The following is a 20,971-nucleotide window of genomic DNA, read 5'->3' as shown; positions in this document are numbered from 1 at the left end:
CCCTTTGAATGATAAGTGCAAACTTATCTTTCAGCTCTGATGCAAACCTACTGTGTGCACATCACCTAGGTGTGCACATCACCCTGTGGGACTACTGTGTGCACATCACCCTGTGAGACTAGAGGGCAAGCTGAGCCATTGCGGATATGCAACTGATGCAGCCTGCTAAGCCCTCAGTAACAAAAGTCCTTTGTCTCTGACCCAGGGGTCTCATGTATCCTGCCAGCACCCATGAAATTGTGGCAGCCTAACTTGTTACCTTGCAAGTGAATAAAACCTCATAGTTATTGACATTCCAGAGATGTTTTCATTTTGGGTCAGAAAACATTCCCTTAAACCAAGGGATGAATTTCTAATGAAGAATTTCAGACATTAGCAATGTTAAGAAATATTTTTTAAGCAGTGGACTCTTCTATCATTACCACCTTGTCTTCCTGTGTGTTAGGACAGCCCTGGCTGAGTGTTTTGGCAGTGGCTTTCCCTCTGAAATGAAGGAGTGGGAAAATCAGGAGCCTTCAGGAAGGTATTACTGATGCTTCTCAATGTATTGCAAAAAAAAAAAAAATGCTTTGGAAGCCTGGCAATGATTCATACTTTTTATATTGTTGAATGTATTATGTCACGCTAGAGTGTGGATCCACAGTTAAATCAATTTTATGGGAAACCATACACGTCAAACTCCCTGCCTTCTGAACTATAAGGGTTCTGCCATCCCCTTGGGAGTGGTCCTGGTCATGTAATCAAAGCTATCTCTGCAGCACAGTGCCCATTTCTAGCCTGTGGGAAAGCAGAAAGAGAACACGTGGAAGGCAAGCCAAGTTGCTTAGGAAAAGTGGCATGGAAGTTACACACTTCCCTTCTATTCATCGTCTTCTGAGAGAACTTGGTCATATGACCATACAGAGCTGCAAGGGGAGCTGGGAAATGTTGCCTTTGGCAAGGTTGCCTCTAACGATGTGCCCTGTTAAAAGTTAGTGGGGTTGAGTGGGGGCTTTATAACTACAGAAAGGAGAGAAAAAAATACTGGGGGCAGGTAGCTGTCTCTTTCACAGACTGAAAATATGATGATCCATTGTCCTATGCTTCCTTGCAATAAATCCAAATATCAAAGGTAATCTGGACGAGCCAGTTCCTTAAAAAGACTGACCAATGCATGTAGAAGGCCTCAACAAATGCTTCTTAATTAATCTGGTGGGATAAAATAGTGCTTTCTCTTTATATGTGAAGTGACTACAACAGCACCTGTGAGTTTCCATGATAGATTTACGAAGAAGTTCAGAGCTGATGTCCACATAGAAATGTAAATTTTTTTGTGTACCTGGCCAACTGGACTTCCTCGGTAGAGAGAAGTCAGTATCACTATCATTCAAGGGCAATAGGCATTTCTTTCTCACTGCATTACTGTAGATGAAAAGCCAGTGTTGGCAGGGGGAGGGGTGATGCAGAAGGTGGGGTTTATTCTCCCTTTCATTCTGCAGGAACCTGCTCACAGAAGACACTATGAGAATAGGAAGGTGGGTGTGGAATCTTCTGGTCACAGGTCATTTTAGAATAAAGAAGAGAAACAATATCTGGTTAAGAAGGGTCTGTTTTCTTAACGAATTATCTAAATAATTCAGCAACATATTTTCTTGCTCGATGCAGGGGATATAGTTACAAAGGTGCCAACTAGCATTTCATTCAACATTCCTAAGACTTTTTGGAAATGAATTACTAAATTGCCTGGGATCTCAAGAGCAATTCAAATAAAAATTTAAAAAAATGACAAGCTCTCCATGAGTATTTATGTGTGTTAAGTGAAAACACGCCTAACTAAATTAAAACTAAGTCGGGAGCCTAGTTTCATCAGCACACTCTTTCATTACGTAGCAGGTCATAGTTTGATGGAAAGACATCTCTAACAGCTTAACCTACAAGCTACATTTGCAGTGTACTTTTACTTATACTGCTTTAGGTTGTTGTCTGTTTTTGCTCTGTGCTGTCAATTCTAAAATGATTCTCCCTCATGAACTCACCTTATGTCACACATTCTCAGGCTATGTTTCTGTTTCCTCCATGTTGTGGCTCGAATAATCCTTCTAAAATACAAGTCACATCATGTCACCCCCCTTCTTAATTCCCTTTAGTGACTTCTCATGGCCAAGGACAGTGGCTCTTGATGGCTTCCTTACTGCAACACACAAGACAAATGTCATTTAGATGCAGGAACTCACCCATTACTGACAAAGCCCTACTCCCCACGTTTTATAAAGGAGCAAAGCAAACACTAACACAAATATTTGTCAGAGGACTCTTATGAACATGTAACCAGCTAAACATATTGTTTCATGAGGAAAAAAAAAAGTAGCTGAAGTCTGCCAATCTTTATTTTTACAGGGATTTTTTACTTTTCCTACCAGAACCTTAAAGCTCTTTCTACTTCAGCGCCTTGGCATGCTCCCAAATCTTCACATGGTTTGCTCTCACTTCTTCCAGCTTCTGCTTTGTTGCACCTCCTTAGGGAGGACTTCTAGGCTGGGCCCTGGTCGACGTTTTCTATTCCTTTATGCTCTTCATTGCATTTTCTTAATTTCTTCTTCATTGCATTTATCACTTCATGAGATTTTATAATGTACTTCTTGTTTTTACATATTTTTTTTTCTCTCCCCACTAGGAGAATATAAGCTCATTAAGGGCAAGATCCTTCTTGTTTACCTCTATAGCCCCAGTAACCACAAGAACAGCACACGTATTTGTTGAATGAATGAACAAATGTTGATGCACTACTCATTATCTCTTAAGCTAAAATTATTTGTATAGTCAAACTTTTTATTAAAGTATGATATACATTAAGAAGAATACACTTACATATCCTAAATGTACAACAACACGTTAAGTTTCACAAATGGAACACGTTTGTATAACAAGCAACCACATCAAAAACCTTCACGTTACCAACTACCCTAAAATCCCTTATACTTCCTTTCAGTCACTAAACCCCACCAAAGGTAGCTACTGTATTATCTTGAGTTCTACAGCATAAATTAGGTTTATCTATTTTTGAACTATATTTAAATGGAATCATAAATATATTCTCTTTTTTTGGTCATACTTTTTTCACACAATATGTTTGTGAGATTCATACCTGTTGTTGTGTGAAGCTGTAGTTTATTCGTACTCATTGTTATATAGTTTTCTACTGTATGAATATACCATGATATATATATATATATTTTTTTATCATTAGAATGTGTTGTTGATGGCCATGTGGGTAGTTTTCAGGTGGGGACTATTACACATAGTGCTGCTATGACCATTCCAGGATACGTTTTTGGTGCATATACACGCACAGTTCTACTGGGTCTGTATTTAGAAGTGGGATTGCTGGGTGACAGGATTTTTTTATGCATTTACTTTTAATAGACATAACCAGTTTTCCCAAGTATTTGTACCAATCTACACTCCTCCCAGTGGTGTGTGAGAGTTCTGGATGCTTTGGAGCTATTCATAATTTCAACGATTATGTATTTTCTTTCTAAATATTTCTGATTGTTTTCACAGGCTCTTGTTCTTTGCTTTTTGATTTTCATTTGTTTGATATTTCACATAAAGATACGTTCTATTCTATATCAGATAATCCAAATATCTATAGTAGTTTATTGAGTCCATGTCTTTGATTGGTTATTTCTGCTGATTTCCAAACACGGTGGCTTGTTTTCTCATCTGTTTGGTAAGTTTGTTTGTTTTTTTAATCATGATCTCATATTTGCCTGAACTTAATCTTGGGAAATTTAAGTAGCCTAAGTTTAAGATGACTTTCTCTGTCTTTAAATTTGCAAAAGCTTCAGATGCCAGCACAAATTTAATTTAATCTCTCAGCTTGATATTTGCCTGGCCACAGAGGTAGTATAAATGTAAACCCCAAACACCACAGGAGACTAGGTTTATGATAGCAAATTGTTCTCAGAAGATACTTTTGTTTTTACGGTGGGCAGAGATGGGCCAGTTTCACTGTCAATTTCTAGTTTCCCTTCTCTATGAGGGCGTGGCACCTTATAGTGTCTGAAACGTGTACAAGATGACCTGCTCAGCTGCCTACATTGCATAGGCCTCGGACTTAGCACTCCTTGTATGGGACATTAGTCCCCAAAGCTCTATTTTACTAGGAACTGCATTTCCCTCCCCGCCCTCACCCAGGACAGCTCAGCTTTCTGTGTTCACTTACCATTCTGCTTTCAGCTCTAATTACTGTCAATTTAATTTAATTTTATTTATTATGTTGCTGATTGTTACTGGCCTTTAAAATTTTCTTTTACCATGTTTCCCCGAAAATAAGACCTAGCAGGACAATCAGCTCTAATGTGTCTTTTAGAGCAAAAATTAATATAAGACCCGGTCTTATTTTACTATAAGATCGGGTCTTATAGTAAAATAAGAACCGGTCTTTAATGTAATATAATATAGTATAATATAATGTAATGTAATATAATGTAATGTAATATATAATATAATATAATATAATATAATATAATATAATATAATACTGGGTCTTATATTAACTTTTGCTCCAAAAGACGCATTAGTGCTAATGGTTCGGCTGGGTCTTATTTTCTGGGAAACAGGGTATTTTTTTTGCACTTTTAGTAATGTATTTGAAACTTTGTTGTTGTTTGATTTAATTTAGCTATTAACTGGGTGTTTGTCAGTGAAAGAGCTTTTTAGATATTTTTTCAAAAGATCTAATCTGCAATGCTCCTAAAAGCTTATGTTTAACTTCTTAATTTAAAAAAAAGAAGTATTGCTTCTTCCTTTTCCCTCTCCTCCCCTTCCCTTCCTTTCCCTTCTGAGACAGACAGAGGCATGGCTGGAGCTATGGAAGGGGTGGGGCTGAAAGACAGCAAGGCCAGGGAGGTGGCTGCAGGGTTAGGAGCCAGCGAGGCAGGGGTGAAGAGGAGGGCGCTGAGCACCAAAGAGACAGCTGGCACGATCTAAAGTTGGTGACATGCAGCAGGATTGAACAAATAAATAAATGTATTCAAAATAATAGAAGCCAGGTTTCTCACTGTCAGAGAAAGGATTTAAACTATAGAAAAGGGGTGATAAAAAAGAACTGTAGGTGTTGTATTGGAATTGGAGGTATCCATGTAAACTCATAGAAGGTATGTGTATATATATATGTATATATATGTGGATATATGTATATATACATATATATGTATATAGTGTGTATATGTATATATATAATTGATATATATCAGTGTATATATGTATATATATAATTGTATATACATATATGTATATATATAATTGATATATATATATATATATATATATATATATATATATATATATCTTAGTTCTGTCTAATGACCTAATATAAATAATCACATCACACACCAAAATCTTACATTAGAGGATACCATCCTACATTAGAAGGAACCAGGGCTCCTTGGGAAAATAGCTAATTCCAAAGATGAGACAGGGAAAATACAAGATGAACTTGTAATATTGACCAGAATTTAAGGAATCCTCAAAGAATGACAAAGATACTTTAAAGGGATAGAGAAGCGAACTTGAAGAGACTTCCATTGGTCAAGTCTATAAGCAACAAAGTAAATATTGATAGTAACAGATTCAAATCTATTATTGAATAAAATAAATATCTATGAGTCCACACTGATATGAATGAACAAAAGGAAAGATAGAAACATTATTTTTTACAATAGAAAGCCAACTAATAATAGAAAACATCATCTGGCAATAAATATACTGGTCATTGATTTAGGCAGAAGTTGTCTTAGAAATAAAGGCTGGTAGGTGATGGTTTGATGAGGAACAGAATAAATACCAATTACAAAAGGAGAAAGGGTAACTTTGCAGTAAAGAAACCTGCAAAGTTTCAAACCATCATGACCCAGTGACCAAGCTCATCACTCATCATTAGCAGTGATGAGTCAAGTCAACACTGTGTGCCTTCTGATGTGATAAACCACAAAGAGCACAGCTTCATTCCCACAAAGAATGTGTGGTAAGCCTGGTCAGAGGAAGCATCAAGTGGGCCCAGATTGTAGGGCATGCTAACACTGCACTGGCCAGTATGACAGCCACTTGGCCATACATGGCTAGTGACCACTTGGAATGTGACTAGTCCTAATTTAGATATGTTGTTTATACACTGAATTTCAAAGATTTTGTATGAAAATACATATATATATATAATTTTATACTGATTGTATTATAAAATAACATCATGAATACAATGGATTAAATAAGTGTATTATTACTCTTAATTTCACCTGGTTCCTTTTACTAATGTGGCTACTAGAAAAATTTAAAATATATATGGTTCATGTATTAAGCAATGCCGTCCTATGGAATGAAAGGCCTGCACTGTTTAAAACTATCATGGGTGTGAAAGAGAAATATGGAAGAAGTATTCCAGATTGAAGGAGACTAAAGTGAAAAGACAATTAAATGCACAGTCTGGGTCCATCCAGTTTCCTCATGACCAGTTCAGACATTCATTTTTTGCAAGAATACCACAGGTTGGTTTATATATGAATGAGAGATGAGAGGAGATTGAGTAAATGTAGGAAATGTTAGCAATTGATAAATCTGGATAAAGGGAATGTAGGAATTTTTTTTTGTAGTCTTTTAACTTTTCTATGAGTTTAACCTTTTTTCAAAATAAATAATAAATGTTCCCATGGGTAAAATAAAAGATAAAAAGGAATTAATGATGGGACTACAACTCACAAACTCTACAACAATTCAATACCTCTATAATTATCAATGTCACATCAGTAAAAGTGGTTCACCATGCTCTGTGACTGAGACAAAATAGATGATGATTTGTATATTTCTTAGCTCAACAGTTAAAATTCCACTCTGTTCTCTCCTATTCAAGAAAACAAAGCAAGATGCAAGTAGACAAGATGCATGTATAGAAAGAACAGCCTTGAATTTGCTTTAATTTATAAAAGAAACACAGCACCTATAAACTTTGATATTTCAACTAATATTAGTATAAAATTACAATAGACAAGTGTTAACCACTCTATAGCTGAGAACTGCTGGCTTAGGCCAGTTGTTCCCTACCATTTCAGTGGTAAGACCTTTCATATTTTAGTGTTTTTTCCCCCACAAAATATCACAAACAGTAATTCCATGAACTTTCATTCAATCTGCAGATGAGGTTTGCTTACATATGGATTGTTATAGACTTTGTTTTTTAGATTATACAGAACCCTAGAGATTTATAGCCCACATATTGGGAATTAATGGGCAAGGATAAAAACCCCCTCTGGATTAGTTTTGTACTGACTCTTTGTTCTGAGATACGTGAAGTTACTCAGACTCATCATGTTGTTTGAGACCTTCATCACTTTGCCAACATCTTCCTTATGTCAAGAGTAACTATCTTTCCCCTTCCTACCTGCTTTAAAAGTTTCTCTATTCTGATTTAGTTAGGGCTATTAGATTCCAAGTCTCTGATTTACACAAGACAAAATGAATTTGTTGGAAGGATATAGGGTGATTCACAAGATGGAAGGAATATTAGAAGGATCAGATTCAGAAAGGACGAGAACAAGGACAGTCCTGGAAATTCTCGTGGAAGTAGCCAGTCACAGGTGCTGCCACCATGGGGATGAGTCCAATTCAACCAGATTTGGTTTCCACCTTTGCACCACTGCTCAAGCTCTCAAGTCCAGGGAGGGAAAGTCCAATTTGCCTAGTACACGTGAGCTGGGTCATGAACTCATGCATTGGATAAGAAGGGCAGAGACCCTTGACTGAGAGTGTCATTTAAGTGACATGAATGGAAGACAGGTAATTTTACCCAAAACAACTAGAAAAAATGGATTATGGGCAGCAACAAAACTATTTAACAAAATTTACCTCTATAATCTTTAAGACTTGATCCAAGCAACACATTTATCAGGTAAAATAATGAAACGATATCAAACCAAAAATGTACTCACATTCCCTCACAAAAGGAAGAAAAGGCCACTGCAATATACTGTGATTGCAAATTTATAAAACTGATTGTCCTGTCCTCCATCCAGCTTTTATTCCAAAATTGGGCTGGGCTAAAATTCTTGTCTTCTTGAGAGGTGCTAGGAGAAAGCTTAAATTAGAGAGTGAGTGCCTTGTAATTGTTTGGGATCTTCCTAGTTCTGTGTATAGGACATAGTCTGTAATATTTGGTCTATTTCCTACATAACTTATAATTGAGAACATTTCCTTTCCTTTTACATAGAAACTGAAAGACCAATTCTAAATATTGTTTTTCACCAAACTTATATGAACACAAACCCCTTTTTAAGTTTTAGACTCCAATTATCATGTTATAGTGAGGTTTTACTATGTATATACATACAAATATAAGTATGTATGTATATGTGTATGTGTGCATGTGTCCTTAAATCCATCCATACCCCCATCCATTCATCTATTTATCTATCCTCGATCTATCCACCCATCCATCATCATCTCCTTAGAATACAGTTTGGCTACGCATTCTGTGTTTCTTTGCTTTGAATCACAAACTCATTTGTTGGGGTTCTTTGCCCAGTTCATTGATGCAGACTTTCATTCTTGAGGGATTTGAGCCCTTGGCAAACCTGCCTATGTGGGGTTGTGACAGTCTTCCATCAAGATTCTATGTGGCAACTACTGTTTCCATCCTTCCCCCTACTCTCACTGTGTAGCAGCAACCCTATTTTACCTTGCTAGTCAGGATCAACCAGTCCAGCTGAAATACAATCTCTTTTGGGGTGGTTCCTAGTGGCATGAAGAACCTGAAAGAACCAGCATTGGCAGCTTCCAATTCATGGGAACAATTATTGTATCTCTTGGTTGAAATAGAACCCAGAGTCATAAGGACAGAAAGCACATATATTGCCAGGAAGCATTAGATGTATTAATTCAACACACTACTCCCCTCTAGCTATTCATTCCCAGATGTCTGTATCTTGGTCATAGAGAGGAGTAGGACACCTGTTGACCTCTGATTTATAGCAATCTATAGGATAGCACTAACTTTATAGGAGGTTGGCTTCAGCCAAGAAAATAGTCTTCAATATTTCATTCCTCCACTGTCCAAGTGTAGGTGCTTTTGGGGGTTGAGGGACAGTGACTTGCACAAGCCTCATCCAATTGACCTTTTTTCTGCTATGATGTTTATCCTTTGCTCCAGTGTTGCATATACTATCATAACACTGGATAAGGCATTGGTTTATACAGAATTGGTGCTGACAGAGGCATCATGGGTGGGGAAACCAAATTCAAATCCTTTTTATCAATTCTATGATATAGGGATTTTTATTATTTCCATTTCACATGTGAGGAAACTGAGACAGAAGTTAAACAACTTGCCAAGGACACACAGAAAGTGGCAGAGACAGGATTCACAGCCACTGTCCGGATCCACTGGCTGATCTTAACCACTGAGTCTCTTTGGAGAAATCAAGTAACTCAACCAACGGAATAACCAGGACAATTGGTGCTCCAATTACGGCCGTATCACTCTGTCTGTACTCTCTGCTATACTCCCTGCCTTCTGGGGTGTTGAAAGAACAGCAAGGATTTATAACCCATAGGAGAGAAAGAGTAAACATTCCTTACATAACCATTGAAAATACTAAACATATCATGTTGTTTATCTTACAAGAAGAAATGTGAAACCTCATTAATTTTTAAGTAGCATAGATTTAGTAGCATAGATTTCCACCGAACAGAAGTAAACTGAAATCACTTGTCACCTCCTGTGTAAAACCCTTTAGTTATTCCTCACTACTTGTCAAATAAAGTCCAAATTCTTTAGCCAGGTAAACTTCATGAACTGGCTGCTGTCCAAACCCACCCCTTCCCACCCTCCCAACCCCCCACCCTCGCCAGAAATACAGCTCATGTTGCATCTTCACTCCAAACTCCAAATATAGTGAGATACAAACATGTTATTCCATGTCCCTGGGCATTTGCATAAGCTGAACCTTCTGGCCAGAAAGCTCTTCTCCTTTTGGTTTAGGCCTGCTCTCCTGGCTGCCCTAGCCCCAAATGGTTGTATTAATTTTTTTTTTTTTTTTTTTTTTTTTTTTGTATACGTATTTTGGTGCTTTGATATATGGGGCTTTGCTGACTCTGGAAGGACTGCCCCTATGAGAGACTGCTATCTCTAATATAAGTATGTATGTATATGTGTATGTGTGTATCTCTAATTCCTAGAGATAGCAAACAACTAGTTTAGGAGCATGCTTTTTATATGCAAATGAAGCAATCCAGATCCCATGCCTTCTCTATCAGCTCTTATCCACCTGCCCTAATTATTCCACCACAAGGTATTAGAAAACTAAGGACAGCACTTGCACTCCAGAGCCCACTGAAATTAGTCAACTATCCAATCCTAAACTTGCTTAGCTCACCTTGCTCAACCACAAGAAAGGCTCTTGCCCATATGCCACCTCCTCTCACCTCCTGACCAACCCTAGTGCTTTCCCATGTGGCCCCCTATGGCATAGCATGCCCGCTCCTCTTGGGATCTCTGAGTATAACAAACTGTCTTTCAACGGCACTCGTCTTCTGATCTGTTGGCCTCATCATACCTAGATAATAATAAAATCAATACTTTAAAATGTTGTGTGTTGATTGCTCTTGCTAGTTTGCTACCACCACATCTTGCATGTGCCGCTGTTATTGCACTTTCCACACAACACACTGCAATTCTTTATGGAACTCTCTCGACCGATTGCCTATGAACTTCCTGAGAAGCCCTTTCATCCTTGTATTATTAGCACCTAGCATACTGAGTGTCACAACATAGGTTCTCAATAAATGCTTCATAGGTGAAGCATTTAATTAATTAATTAGTCCTAAAAGCCACTGCATGTCAAGTCACTTAGATTCAAATCTCACCACTTTTCAATTAGCCTTTCCACTATCACATATATAAATCCAGGCACCAAATTTATATATGGGAAATTAAAACTCAACTCATTGCTACATATCACTAATGTAAGCATGAAAAAATGCCAACCATAGTAGCAAATATCCAAGGTGAAAATAAGTTTTATAACACCAAAATATTATTATGAGGTACAAAGAAGTTCTGAGCAAAAGTATGAAATGGAGCTTTATTGCCTCAATTTTATACTATTCATCTCAACACTATGAATCTAAGGGTTCATAAATTCTATTTGATGATAACTTACAAAAGGAAGAAATAACCTCCATATATTTAAGCCCTTGATATATAACAATGCATAATTTGTAAATGATCTCACAGTATATCATTTTAGCTATCGTGTTCTTAAAGAAGAGGAGAAATCACGTGTAACTGAAGGCCTACTATGTGCTGTGTTAACTTAATTACAGAGATTTAGCCTTATGATAACCTTGCATGTAAGGTGCTGTGGCAGCCCTGTCCCTTCAGAGACATCCTGTGGAAGGAGATCCCAGCCTTCTCTACTACTTGAAAAGGGAAGTAAATTCACATGAGAAGTTAGCCCTGGTTGGAAGGAAGGAAAAGGAAGGGTCTGAAAATAGAGAATAAAATAGAGCAGGCCTAAACCAAAAGGAGAAGAGCTTTCTGAAAATAGAGAAGAAATTCATACCTCTGCAGGAAGGAAAGATAGAATCATTGCAACACATATAAGTATATGTGGGAAAAGATGTCAGTGTGTGGGTTGAGATGGTGCAACAAAGAAATGGTCGTCCACATGTGGTATATAAACCCAAAACAACAAAAGAACAAGACAAACAAATGAGAAACAAAAACTCATAGACACAGACAATAGTTTAGTGGTTACCAGAGGATAAGGGAGGTGGGGGGTGGGAGATGAGGGTAAAGGGATCAAATATATGGTGATGGAAGGAGAACTGACTCTGGGTGGTGAACACACAATGGGATTTATAGATGATGTAATACAGAATTGTACACCTGAAATCTATGTAAATTTACTAACAATTGTCACCTCAATAAATTAAAAAAAAAGAAAAGAAAAAGAAATGGTCGTCCAGACCCCACACAGGAGAGAATGGGCAGCCTGAGGCCACCGCAGCCCGAGGCCCAAGTGAAATGACTTAGGGGGAGGGGGTGTAAGCATGTGTATCCGGGTTTCTTCTTCAGTATCTTAAGCCCAACTAGCAATCCTTAAAATACTACAACCACGTCTGGTACATACTTTGTAGTCTATCAATACTTGAAGAATGAATGAATGAATTAACGAATGAATATTTTTCAAACAGTTTAAGTTGTTATTCAAGTACCAATCTTAATGCAGAGTCATCTGGTTGTGCCGCTGACATACCCACGTTTGGATCTCATAAAAACATGCCCCCCAAAACCTGCTGTCATGGCTCTTGTCTGTCATCTTAGTAGATGCAGCTGTTTAGCTAAGGAATGACAGGAGAGGTTTTCCACTTCTGAAATATTCAATAGGATATATAAGGCACAACAAAACTGAACATGTATGGGGATCCATCAGCTTGTTTTCATTTTTTATTGTTTGTTTTCCTCTACCAGCGTTAGGAAGGCCCTTGGTTTCCAACTGATTCTTGTTTTCCAAGAAGGAGCCTCCATGGCCACCTCAGGGAAGAGGAAGACATCTGGGCTTCCCATTTGTACATGGGAACAGCTCCAATTTTAATTCATAGAGTGAGCCTCCAAGTAATTTTATTTTAACAACAATAATAATTGACAGAATTTTTTTTTAAGTGCATGGTGTGCAGGGGTCCAAATATTGACACAATCATTTAGTAATTATGTGATCTTGGGCAAGATACTTGGCCTATCCACGCCTCAGTTTCCTTATCTGTAAAAGGAGCGTAATATACATGACTGAGAGGGTTGTGATGAGAATTAAGATAGAAAATGCTATGTACATGTTAGGTACCCTCATCATTATCTCACTTAATCCTTCCAGTGGCCCCTCTGAGGAGGGCAGTATTATCGCCTCCCTGGCATGGATGAGACAACTGGAGCTTAGCAAGATTCAGTATCTAGTTCAAGGGCACAGTCTACAAAAGGCAGAGCTGGGATTCAAACACAAATCTAGTTAACAGTGGAGCCTGTACCCCTAAGTTCACTCAGAGGTGAAGTGTAGGTTCTGCAGATAAAAAGAAATTTGAAGATCACAAACGTAGGCCTTTTGATGAGGAGGCAATGCTCAAGTTGACTTCTTAAAGTGTTGACTTCTTAAAAGTTTAATATTTCAATGTTGCTTAAATAAAACCAGCTATTTTGAATGGCATATGCAACATTTCCAAACAAAAGTAAGAAGACAAGAGAATGACATAAATTAGCGTGGGAGGAGAAGCAGAAAGTTGCATATAGATCAATCATGCCTTTTACATTGGCAGAGATATTGCAAGGACACTCAAGAATGCACATTTAAATTCATTTTGAAAACTCTTGAACTAATTTCCCCCCTTGCAGCTGCTACCCCTTATGTTGGATGCTGCTTTTAAAGAATAATGAGCCTGCCTTTGTCCATGGAGGCCCAGCAACACCCTTGACTTCCTGGGTTAGCCAGCAGTACAGGGAGCTTCACAGCGCGTCCTCACTCAGCTTTCAGATTGCTATGTTGGGTCCTGCGGGGATGGCCCCTTATCTTTCATATTTGGAGGAAATTTTTGCTGTCTTTTACAGGGTCACAGTGTTCACTGGCATTTATCTTTCCCCATTTTACGTTGAGATATGAGAAATAACAAAACAAAAATCAATTCCTAATGTGAAAAGATCACGCTACTGAAGTTTCCTGGTCTGCCCTCATAGCTTTTCGCCTGCCCTCATATGCTCCATACTTCATAGGTCTGGGGGCTTATGGATCACCAACAAAGATTTGCTATGTTCACCCTTGCTAAACTGTGTTGTGGCAACAAGGTTTTTTGAGAGGAAGGTGAAAAAGCTGAGTTCAAGTCCTGTCTCTCCTAACTGGTTATGTGACTTTGTACAGGTTGTGTTAGCTCTCTCAGTCCCGATTTTTAACAAAGTTCAAAGAGTGATGATAAAAATCATTCATCCATCCATTCAATCACACTCACTAAACACTTACTATTTCCCAGACTCTGGGAAAACAAATGTGAATAGTAATACAAACTTTCTAAATTCAGCTGCTCACAATCTACATCAGGAGACAGACATCTAAACAAATCATTAGTGAGGAAAAGGGGAAGGCCCTTGACAAGAGATGTGTCTCTTTGGAATAGCAGCTGTGGACACAGGAGGAACTGACCATGAGTAAGAGATGCTCAGCCTTAGTTGGAAACCACATATTTTTCTACCTCACAAGGTTATTGGGAGGTTCAAAAGAAATTTGAACCCTTTGAAAACTCTAAAGAGCAATTTCCATGTGTGGCAGATGCTATAGGTACCCTGCGTTTGTCACTTTAATGCAAACAGCGGACTTAAAGCTCCAGCACCTCTGAGTCTCTGCCTGAGGGTTGTTCCTGCCTCCAGAGCCCACCTGCTTCTCCACCTGTGCGGCAGGTGGTGCATGCCAAAGAATCAATGCCCACCACCCCACACCCAGAGAAGCCCTCAACCAAATGAACAGTGGTACTCCCTCAGTCCTCAGACAGAATAACCGAGGCTTGAGTTATTCACCAGCTGGTAGAATTTCCTCAGCAGGACTGAGCCCCAGTTGTCTATAGTAATAACTTGCCTTATAATGCACCATTTATTGGCTGCCTTCCCCTCCTGTGTCATTTCCCTACTTTCTTCAACTGGGTTTTCTTCACCTGCCAAACAAATACTTGCACATGGATCCTTATCCCAGGATATGCTTCCAAGAGAACCCCAACTAAGTCAAGATTTAGGCCATTTATTATTATTATTATTATTATTATTATTATTATTATATATCATTTTGAAATGTGGTCAGAATTATTCACACTATTTTGCATGGAAAAATCACTGCTTTGTCTTTATAAATTCTGTTCTGCATAGTTAAGATTTGATCTACTTTAGCCATTATATTACCTGCCTAAGAATTTCTAGAATCCATCCGACAAACACTGCTCTAGCTGAAGCTTTTATCTTTCACCTGGATTTTCACAACAGTCTCCTAACTGCTTACTCTGGCTCCAGACATTCGCCCCACAAATCCATCCTTCCGGCTGTCTCCAGAGACATCCACCTAGAAAGTAATTCTGACCAGACCACTCCCAGCCCAAAAAGCACTATTGTGTAAATTTTAAAAGGCTTCTGTTACTTATAATACTTTGCTTCTGTCTAATAGAAAATTGTTGTAACATTCTGATATCTGTACCACAAGATGCTTGCTGGTCACTTTCAAAAAATTAACAAAATAAATACACAGATCTGCAGTGTTGATGATGTATGACGCCCACTTAATGTGCATTCTTGTGCATTGCACAACCTGCACAACTGTACAGAACCACCCGGATTCTGACAAGTCCCTGCCTCATCCGCAAACTCCTTATCTGTTCTCAACACATACTATGAGGTTCCATAGTATGCTTCCATGCCTTTGTTTACTCTGTTGTTCTCTGTTTGGGGACACTGGCCTTCTGCTAGCCTGTTTCTAATGATCTTTTAAAACCAACTGAGCATTTTCTAGAAATCATATCTGAACCACTCTCACATAGCCACATGTCCTGCTGTGTCCCTTCTAATTCTTTGTTTATTACTCAACTTCTACATTTAGCATATTGGGTTATAATTATCTGCTCATGGGTTGTCTTCCGCAGTGAGGGCTGTGTCTTATGCCTCTTTCCATCTCTAGAATCTAGTGGCGGCCTTGGCCTAGAGTCAGAGAATTTAGAAAACAGTGGAGTTGGAATGTGGAGATTTCAGTCAAACCGACCTGGTCAAATCTTGGTTCTGTCACTGTCTAGCCATATGAGCTTGGGCAAATGGCTTCACATCTCTATATCAGTTTCCTTGTTGGTAAAAGGGGGATGGCATCATTACAGATAAGCCACTGCCTATAATTAGCATAATGTGTGATGGCAGGCATACAATTCATCTTGATTATTATTTTCATTATAAGATCAATAAACATTTAAGGATGAATGTGTCTCCCTTTATGCTGAACAAGTAGTGTCCTATGAAAAAAACATACCTTTTGTTTGATCCATCTGTATAATCAGAATGGTGGTGAACACTTTACATACATTAGTAGATTTTGTCCACACAATCATTTTGCTAGAAAGGTTTTACTCTCTGCCTGTTACAAATGAGGAAACCAAGAAGAGCAATCAATGGCTTACTCTCGATCACAGGAGAGTTAAGTGTCAGAGGCTAGGACAAATCTGGTCTGTGTAATTCTAAGCTTGTGTTTTTATCTGAGTTATGGAAGTATAGAGGAGGGGATTCACTGTCCAACTGCAGGTTCAGAAAGGGGGCATGCTGGTGGACGAGGCAGGGGAGTGGAGAAGGAGTAGGATGTAGAGGGGTTTTCTTGAAAGATCTAACTGACCTAAATACCTCATCTAACTGACCATAAATACTATAAATCCAGAGAATAGTTTTTATGGCTAGTTTGAAGCATTCTTCTATGGAGAATCAGACGATGCGATTAAAAGGGAATGGTGGTAAGAACTTTTAAGATCTTCTCTCTTATCAACTTTCAAATATGCGATATAGTATTATCAACTAGTCACCAGGCTATATATTATAGCCCTATGACTTTATTATTTTATAACTGGAAGTTTGTACCTTTTGACTCCTTCACCCATTTCTGATTATGTATGGTGATAGGTGTTAACTATACTTATTGTGGTGATCATTTTCCAATATATTCAAATATTGAATCATTATGTTGTACACCTGAAACTGATGTGTTATATGTCAGTTATATCTCAATTTTTAAAAATAAAAATAAAACACATGAAAGTCTGAAGCACTTGATAGAGTTTCAGGTTCACCTGGGGGGGCGGGGGAAGGAATAGTGGGCAAATAGTCAGGAAGGGTGCTAACCAAGGATTTCTAACTTTATCTTGAAAAGTGTACAAAAGCAAAGAGATCTTAAAAAGACTGACCACCCCAAGTGCTGACAAGAACGTGGAACAACTGGGACTCTCATTCATTGCTGGTGGGAATAAAAAATGGCTCAACCATTATGGAAAATAGTTTTACAATTTCTTCCAAAGTCTACTATACACCTACCACGTGATTTAATCATTCCACTTCCAGGTATTCATTCAAAAAAAAACGAAACCATACATCAACAAAAAGACAAGTATATTCTTAGTAACTTTATTTGTAAGTGCCCCAAATGGGAAACACCCCAAATGTTCATTCACAGGAGAATAGATAAAAACAACTGTGTCTTTTTCACATAACAGAATAGTATTCAGCAATAAAAAGGAACAAACTTAATACACTCAACAACATGAAAGATGCACCTCAAAATATTATGCTAAATGAAAGAAGTCAGACTAAATGCATATACTATATATTTTCATCTTTGTTAAGTTCTAGAATAGGCAAGCCTAATCTATAGCAATAAAAATCAAACAATATTTTCCTGTTTGCTTGTTGGGTGGGGTTAGTATGAGTGAAAAGAAGCATGAAGGTATTCTCTGGGATGATGGAAATGATCTATATCTTGATAGCGGTACTGGTTGATAGGTGTATAATTTTGTCAAAACTGATCAAATTGTACACTTAAATTGTATGTCTTACTGTATGTAAAACACATCTTGAAAAAATAAAAATAACAAAAAAGTATGTCACAAAATAAGGAAGTGCTTTTGGTTATAATAGCTAAAGATTGGGTATAAGCTATATTCTTATCATCAGTCCAATTTAGAGTTCAGTAGAAGAACTTGAGGGGGGTTGTAGATGAGGATAAATGGGGTCAAATATATGGTGACAGAAAGAGAACTGACTCTGGGTGGTGAACACACAATGTGAAAAATAGATGATGTATTACAGAATTGTACACCTGAAACCTATGTAACTTTAGTAACAATTGTCACCCCAATAAACTTTAATTTGAAAAAAAAGAAAAGAAAGACTTGGTTGTGGGAGCTCTTTCAAAGCTTCTATTCATTCATTCTTTAACAAGTATTTATTTGTTTTAACCAGTATTTATTTAGCCCAAAGCTACCACTTAACTATCTGGATGACTTTGACACATGGCTTTCAGTGCCTCAGTTCATTCATTTGTGAAACGGTGACAGTAATAGTTACCTACCTCATGGGCTGCATGAGCCCTAAAGGAGCTAATACAAGTAAAACTCGTAGACTAGTGCTGGCATATAATAGGACTAGATAAATGTTAGTGCTTAATGTTATTACCCTCAGTTATGTGCCGGGCTTGTATGGTATAAACAGTAAGAGGACATAGGTCCAGTTCTAGAAAATGTATGATCTAGAAGGAAGGATGAACAATAAATACATAAAGATGAATATGTTTGGTACAATAAAATAATTTGAAAAGTGCTTTGAGGACATAAATGACTTACTGTCTTGGAATGGAAAATCCATTCAAAATGACAATAATCAGCCACCTAAATCAAATCAAGTTCGGAGAGTCATTTAATGTTTTTCAGTATTATCATTATTATAATGATGCTTCTGATTCTTGGCATCTGAAATTTGTAGCTCCCAGGGCTCAGGCCTGTGACCTCTTTTCTTCTGTGTCCTGGCTCATCCTAGGTGATCTCATCCTTTTATGAATTATGAGGCCCAGTTCATGTCTCTAAGCTCAACATCATATCTGAATTGAAACTGACGGTGACATCTCGCACTGCATATTTTTAAATCCAAATTCTCCATTCTCAGACCCCAGATAGCAGCTCCATTCCCGCAGCTGTCCAGTGCAAAAGCCCTATGTTTGTTTGCTTCCTTTCTTTTCCTCATATCTCACACCCAACAATCAGCAAATCCTGAAACCAATCATTTCTCCTAAAAGCACTATGACCTCCTTCCACCTACACTACTGTAATAGCTTCCTAAGGGGTCTCCTTGCTTCCACTCTTACTCCCCCGAAAGCTATTCTCAGCACAGCAGCCAGGTGACCTTTTCAAAACATTAAAGATCCATGTTCTTCCAATGCTTTAAACTCCAGTTGGTTTCCTTTACACTGTCATTTTCATGGCGTACAAGGCCCTAAATGTTCTGGCCCCGGACTACCTCTCTCCTTTCCTCCCCTACCACTCTTCTTCTCACTCCTTCCATTCCAGCCACACTAACCCCTGCTTTCTTTTCAATATGCCAGTCAAGCTCTTACCCATGGTCTTTGCACATGCTGTTCCCTTCACCTGGAATTCCCTTCCTGCAGATAATCTCAGGGCTCACTCCTTTACATTATTTAAATCTCTGCTCAAATGTTTCTGTCCTAGCTAAAACAGCCCTTACACCTCCACCCCAATCTCTAACTGCTTTACCCTGTGTTTTCCCTAGTGCCTGACATTCTATTATATTGGTTTGTTGCCCTATTTGAATATAAGCCTCATGGGGCAGAGTCCGCATGTGTCTTGGGCCCAACCCGAGGGCCTAGACCAGTGCCTGGCACACACTAGTTGCCCAATTGCTACTTGTTGGATGAATGAATGAGTTACCATTATCTTAGCTATTGCAGGGCTTTATAGTATACAAAACAGTCATAAACAATATCCTAGTAAGCCCTCTAACAATTTGTGGGATAGATTTAGTTGTACGTATTTTAGAGGCAAGTTAAAAGTCTACTTAATTGCTTAATGTTTTTTAAGCACCTTGCTCAAGGTCATGCAGGTCTTGGTCACACAAGTGAAACCCAGGTCTTTGACTTTCAAACCCAATTTATTAATCACAATCATAAAGTATTATTAAAATCGTTAAGAATATGTTAGTACTCCTCCTTGACACTTCACTTGTATTATCTCATTTAACTTTCACACCAGTGTTTTGAGGTCGGTGCTCTTCTGATTGCTATTTTACTGATGAGGAAACCAGGGCACACTAAGTAACTTACCCAAGGTCACAGAGCTGGTAGGTAGTAAAGTCAGAATCTGGATCCTGGCAGTCTGACTCCAGAAACTTATTCTCAACCAACTAGCCTACTAGTAAGGCACAGTCTGTGGCATAAAGAGATCTACGTAAACTATGAAATACCAATGGTAAAGTGTCAAATTTGTTCCAGGACTTTCTGCTACTTATTAAGCCTTTTTGTTTTTGTTGCATATAGGAGAATCCTTTTTGTTCTTTAAGATCATTAGGAGATCTTATGTATCTCAAATGCACTTTACATTATGCTGTTTTCTGCTTTTCATCCATCTTTGAAATGTTTGAAACACGCATTTCTGAATTGAGAGGTCACTTAAGAATCAATCATGAGTGAGACTCCTGGATTTCTGGTAGTTTGTCTTTCTGCCTTCTTTGGTTGTTTCGTGGTGCCTTTGTGGCTGTGTGCACAGGCTGACATTCCCTCTGAGCTTCAGATTCCATTTCTTCCCTCCTCACCCTATGACATGCCTTGTTTCATAAATTCTTACCTTCAGTTTATCATATAACCTACATTGTGGCGCACTCAATTTTTTTTTTTTTAAAGTAGAAATCTATTTGATTGGATGTGATGGCACCAGAGGCAAAAATGTGGCAAAATTTTAAATGGTGAGAAATCCATCTCAGCTACCTGGATTTTGAGAAACAAATTGTGATTCCCTGACTCACTTTGTATTGAACTGGACACGTTAGATGAACTAAAAAAGCTTTATTGACTTGTCTACTAGCCTCCAAGTCAATTAAGTGTCTGTGAATGCTATGTTACGCTTTTTCTGGCTATTCAAATTATTAACTTAAAAGTGTGCATAAAGTTACACATAGGTGGATACCCTTAAAATATCAGATCTGAAATAAGCGAGCACTCAGAAGTTGAAAAATAAATCCAGTATTTTTATTGTTTCCTAGATCTGTGTAACGTAAAAGTTCATAGCACTTATCTGGGAATAGATTTTAGGCTCCTTCTGGCCAGCATGTGATCTATTCAGTCAGGTATCCCTAATTACTGACACACAGTAGGTGCTCACTAGAGTAAGCACC

The 20,971-nt window shown here is 38.1% G+C and overlaps 1 long non-coding RNA gene across 1 annotated transcript in view; it reads right to left on the bottom strand.

The window, feature by feature from the left end:
• Window positions 1-20,971, bottom strand: part of LOC308501163 — a 46,376-nt gene that overhangs the window by 22,036 nt on the left and 3,369 nt on the right. The window contains exon 2 of the long non-coding RNA XR_013993846.1: window positions 2,016-2,170. This is a non-coding gene — a long non-coding RNA (uncharacterized lncRNA). The remainder of the gene's footprint in view (window positions 1-2,015; window positions 2,171-20,971) is intronic.

The sequence above is a fragment of the Rhinolophus hipposideros genome, assembly GCF_964194185.1.
Source record: "Rhinolophus hipposideros genome assembly, chromosome: 8".
NCBI lineage: Eukaryota > Metazoa > Chordata > Mammalia > Chiroptera > Rhinolophidae > Rhinolophus > Rhinolophus hipposideros.
The sequence above is the reverse complement of the archived record's forward strand: the minus strand, read 5'-3'. Positions and strand labels throughout refer to the sequence as shown.